This window comes from Petaurus breviceps, unplaced genomic scaffold (assembly GCF_028583685.1).
Source record: "Petaurus breviceps papuanus isolate PSGF00001 unplaced genomic scaffold, PetGlider_PUasm1.0 128, whole genome shotgun sequence".
Taxonomy (NCBI): domain Eukaryota; kingdom Metazoa; phylum Chordata; class Mammalia; order Diprotodontia; family Petauridae; genus Petaurus; species Petaurus breviceps.
The window spans coordinates 13,027,714-13,033,713 of record NW_027185664.1 but is presented as its reverse complement, the minus strand read 5'-3'; positions in this window follow the sequence as shown (position 1 = coordinate 13,033,713).

The window sequence follows — 6,000 nt, the reverse complement described above, 5'->3', positions numbered from 1 at the left end:
AACTGCTTGAGTTTTTGAAGGTTCACCAGAAGAGGGGCAATGACAAGGAGGCAGTAACAGGGACTCATTAATCCTTTAATCTTTGCTGAGGAAAAGCCTCATTCCTAAATTGTCTTTTGAAGCAGACAGTTCAGACATCAGTATTAGAACAAACAGTGCTAAGTACACAGGAAATCATGAACAAACTAGATTAATGTACAGTAAATTAATTACTTAGACTAGATTGCGTACACCCAAGAACACTGAAGGAATTTTGCTGTAGAAACAAAATCAATCAATACGCATTTATTAAGCACCTTCTCTGTGATAGGCACTGTGCTAAGAGAAGACAGTCCTCAAGAAGCACACAAATCTAATGGAGGAGACAACATGCAAACAAATACGTACCAGCTATTTAGAGGATAAATAGGAAATAACAGAGAAAAGGAATTACAGGGAGTTGGTAAGAATTCCTATAGAAGATGGGATTTCACTTGAGACTTGAAGGAAGTCAAATAATCCAGTAGGCAGAGATGAGACTGTAAGACTTCTTGTTGAAAATGCACATTGTGGTACAGGGATGGCAGATAGGTTGCTAGTGTGACTTTTATTCAGAGGAGGCCACTTGAAGGAACTCTAGGGAGTTCATTTGCATATCTACACATCAATGAGAAACTCTAACAGAGATTAGGACCACCAGATGCAAGCATTAACTATTTTGAGAAAGGCGATATATTATAAAAGCAGAAAATGAATTATGTCTAATGAGTTTTCTGAGGGTAAGACAATGGGAAACCAGTAATAAAATTTATTTCAATTAAAAAATTTGGAAAAGCACCATCCCACAGGCTCTTAAAAGAAAGTTACCATGGAATCTGGTTGGGATATTATTTTGCCATGGTCAGGGAACTGACTAAGAGTCAGGAAAACAAAGCATGTATATAGATACTTCTTTGGATAGGGAATTATTAATAATGGAAAGCCCCCAGGGACCAATGAAGGGATTGGTCCTAAATCATCTAGAAGACAATGTGCAAAATAAGATTTTTGTTATTTAAATTTTATATGGTTGTGGTGGTAGTAGTAATAACTCCTATTTATATAACACTTTAAGGTTTGCAAAGTCTTTACATGCATCATCTTGGTTGATGCTCATAAAAACTACATGAGAAGATACAAAAAGAGAAAATATCTTTTTATCCTCTTCTTACAGATGAGGAAATTGAGGTTCAGGGAAGTTAAAAATCCTTCCCAGCATCACACAATAATTAAACATCTGAATTGAGTGGAATTGGAATCTCCATCTTGCTGATTCCTAGTCCAAGTTAGAGAAATGCCAAGCAGATATTTGATGAAGATGAAATGCATGGATATTGGAGGGAAATTGTCCTAATCTTTGACAAGATCATCTTTGGTCCTTCATGGCAATATCGTGTGCCGTCAGTTCCTGGGCTTGTAATACCTTAATAAAAACTTAACAGAGTTAGGAAATGTCAGAGAAGTGCAACTAAATTGAAAAAGGGTGGGCAGCAGTTTCAATTTACCTTACTATGCCTTGGTTTCCCCATGTTGAAAATGAGGTTTAGGTAGTTACTTATGTCCCTTTAAGCTTTGAATCTGGTGATATCAATTTCCATGAGAAAAAATACTTGAAAACAGCTATTGAAACACTTACTTCCCACAAATCTGGGAAGAGTTAATTAATAAACAGCTAACATTTCCTATAAGGAAGTAAAGTGCTACAGATTTGCCAGGTATTCTGGTTCTGTTTGTTTCATATAAACTAGTGAAAAGAATTTCTTTTTAAAAAATGGTTAGCAGCCCTCAAAAGATGGCAGAAAAAATAGGCCTGTCTTCCCATCATATTCTGGGGGTGTGTGTGAAAGGAAATGACTCAGGCCAGATGGGACTGGTCTTTTTTATTGCTGGTTTTATCTCAAAAATTGTATATGGATCTGATAATTCCCTTTCTGAGTGGCCAATTTTGTGGACAAAAGAGTGGGATGACAAAACTAGCCTATATTCATTTTTTAAAATGTGTTTTGTATATACTTATATATCTATATGTCTCCTCAGAATGTAAGCTCCTTGAAGGCAATTGTTTCACTTTTGTCTTTGTATGCTAGTGCCTGGCACATATCAGACATTTAGCATTTTTTAAATTTATTTGCTTAAAAAAGGATCTTTTCAAGAGAATCAGGGTACATAGTTCAGATCCAAAAAATCAATGCATAAGCCCCTCTTCTTCTCTCCCCACAAACTTCTGAGGCTTTTATAGTTGCTCCTTTATATTTGACAACTTCCAGACTGTGACTGTTAATTAGAATTAAATTAGGAGTAGAAGAGGCTAGTGGATGAGGAGCCATTTATCCATGTTGGGGTCTTGGCTCCCTTTGAGAAGTGTCTTCTAGCCAAGGATTTGCCAGAGAATATTTTCCTAAAGGTATTTTTTTTTTACTGAGATTTGTACTACTTTTATAAAACAACTTGGAAATATTCTCTGGATGCTGAAACAGGTGGCAACATTTTAAATGAAGGCAAAATGGTATTGCTTCCTCTCCACATTTTCCAAGGGCTTTGTTTATTCAAGGTAACTTTCTGATAGACTGGGCTTATGACTGCCTCCATTTCAGAACTCAGAGTTCTGGCTCTGAACTCCCCAGGGCCAAAGGACATTCCTGGTGGTAAGTTGGGGACTTCCTTTTTGCCAACAGGAGTAATACACTAAGTCTGGATAGGCATTGACTGGAAGGTCCTCCCTTTCCCTACCTGACTTTTTGTTTATTCCAGGCATGATTTATAAACTAGGGAAAAAAAAACTTGTCTAATTCTGACTTTTAGATTGACAAGTGAAGGTCCTATTTAAAGGGCTGTTGTTGTTCACTGCACTGCCTTTAAATGGTTGCAAAATATGTAGTATTTATATGCAAGTTTTATTTATGGTTATGAATACATGTTGAAGTTATATAAGAAGTATAGAGAATATATATATGTATATGTGAATATAAAAGGTCTGGCTATGCAATTCTTGCATACGTATACATACAATCATACATACATACAAACCTACATACACAGAGAAACATATATATAATATAATATATGTAGAAATCCTTTCTCTCACATATATGCCTATATTGTATATGTAGTATTTAATAAATAACATACCACATATTAAAAAAAATCAGTAGTATAATGGATCAAGAGCTGTCCTTGAAATAAGGAAGTCCTAGATTCAAGTGCTATCCTTAACACTGTGACCCTGGGTAAGTCACTTAACCTCCAAGTGCTCCAGGCAACTCTCTTAAGAGCAAAGGTTATAGAGCAGCTGCTGACCTGCATTGATAAAAGGAGTTTCCTCACCTGGGAGTTCCCTGAGACAATAAAATAAGAATTCCAGTATCTATCTCAATACTATATCAAATATAATAAATACATAGAAGAAAAAACACTTGGATTCAGAGGCTTGGCTTCCAATCCTGTTTCTGTCATTTATAACTCATTTAACAAACTCTCTAAGCCTTGATACCCACATTTGAAAATGTGGATTTCAATAATTGCACTCCCACAGTGCAAAATCCTTTCACAGTGTTGTTAGGAGGATCCAATAAGATAGTAGATGTGAAATCCTATGGAGATAGAAGGTATCACAGGCTGTCAGTGTGTGTGTGTGTGTGTGTGTGTGTGTGTGTTTGTGTGTATATTCCTACTTGCTTTCATGTCATCTTGTCATTAAAGGGTTCTCTGAAAACCCAGGGAACCAGAAAAGGTGCCAAGTATGTGCAATACTAAGGGCTGCAAGTGGGCTTATGAGTGGATGGACTTAATTATTATAGTTAAAGACAACTTCAGGAACATTGAAAGAAAAGAATCATACAAAAGTGAGAAATAAAGGAAAAGCTATCTAAGTCCATTTGTTGGTTATATGGAAAATAAAACACATTTTTCTTTAGGTCTTCAGCTTTATAGTAGGCTATTATCTCCAAGCTAAGGTTTGACTTTGATGACAAGAATCTTGAGGTTTACAATCAACGGGCTAGATGGTTCATGAATGTAGGGGACAGTTCAAAGAATTTTCAAAATGTAATTGCAACCAGAGGAATAGTTGGATGGATGAAAAACATGGATGAGAAACAACATAGAAGGTTTTAAAATAAGTAGAGGCAGTAAAGTAAAAGAAAAGCCTTTTTTAAGGACTCTGGATTATTTCCCAAAATGTTATCTAGCAGCAAAGTCTAGCTGTAAGGATTTCTTATTATCACCAACACACCAAATGTGCAAATGAATAATAACAGCTTACATTTCTATCTTCTTGCACAGAATATATTGGGACTTCCCTCTGTAGAAATGATCCAGTTCATTTAAAATGTTTAAATTGTTTTATTTTTAATTATGGAGTTAAATACAAAAAAAAGAGCATTTCCACATATGCAGCAGAATACAAAGATTGCATATGAAACCACAATTCTCCAATTCATACTTCTTGTTCCAAAAAAATGGGAGTAAGGTATAAGAAGACTGGAACAGGATAGGTTGTGCAAGGATTTGAATGTCACAAACAACATTTTGTATTTGCTCCTGGAGTCAAGAGAAAGCCAATGAAATTTTTTTTTTGGGGGGGGGGGGTAGGAGGGTTACATAATCAGACCTGAGTTTTAGGAAATTCCTTTTAATGCCTGAAAGGAAAATGCATTGTAGTGGGGAGAGACTTGAGGCAGGCAGGTTATTGCAGTTATCAAGAAGTTGTGTGATGAGAGCCTGACCTAGAGTGTTGTCAGTGTCAGAGGAGAGAAGGGGACATATTTATATTCAGATGGTGCAAAGGTGAAATCAACAGACCTTGACAACTGTTTGGATATAGGGGATGAGAAATAGTGAGGAGTCAATATGGTTCCTGGGTTGTGAGCCTGAAGGACTTGGAAGATGTGTTACCCTCGCAGAAGGGAGGAAGAAAGGAGAGTTTAGGGGAAAAGATAATGAATTCTCTTTTAGATATATTGAGTTAAATATCTTTGCAATTTCCATTTTCAGTTTCGAATTTCCATTTGGAAATGATAGCAAAGCATTATAGATAGAGTACTAGAAGGAAAGAAAGGAAGACCTGAATGCAAATCCTGATGATACTTTCTATCTATATGACTGAGCACTTCCCTTAGTCTCTGTATGCTAGAATTGCACTTGATGGTTTTTAATGCAGGTTTCTAAATATTCTAATATTCCATAATCTATGATAATTATTTACTTTATAAAACATGCAGCAGCATGCATTGAAATTGATTAAACAGATGAAATTTGATTCTACAGACAAAAGGTGATCATTGGTATTTATTAATTAGGGGACTTTAAAAAGATCAATTTGATAGTTCTGTGGAAGGAAAATAGGGAGGAAACAAGCAATTATTAAGTGCCTATTGTGGGTCAGGTACTGTGTTGTAAATGTTGTAAAACATTTGTTTTACAAATGTTATCTCATTTGATCCTCAAAACAATTCTGGGATATAGATGCTATTAGCCTCATTTTATGGTTCAAGAAATTGAAACAGACAGTGGTTAAATAAATATATGAGGCTGGTTTTGACCTTAGGTGTTTTTAACTCCAGGTTAAGTACTCAATACATTGTGCCACCTAGCTATGTCTAGGGAAGGCTATTTAAAGTGATGAGAGGTAAGACGACTAATTAGGTGCCTGTTGCATATATGTATCAGAGAGCAATTGAAGGCCTGAATGAGAGAAGTGAACCTATGAGCGAAGAGAGGAAACACATATGAGAGGTAGAGATAGAGACATCAGGACCTGATAATTGATTGGATATGTAGAGTGAGGGAGAATAAGAATTTGGAATAGACTGAATGCTTGGAAGGATGATGGTGTTTTAGACAATAATCTTAAACTTAAGAAGAGGCACAGATTTTAGGGGAAGGAACGTGTAATGATATCTACAGGGCAGATCTCAATCCATCCACATCTGCTATTCTTTTGTGACTTAATCTATCTCACTCAAAATGAAAAGTTCAAGGTTC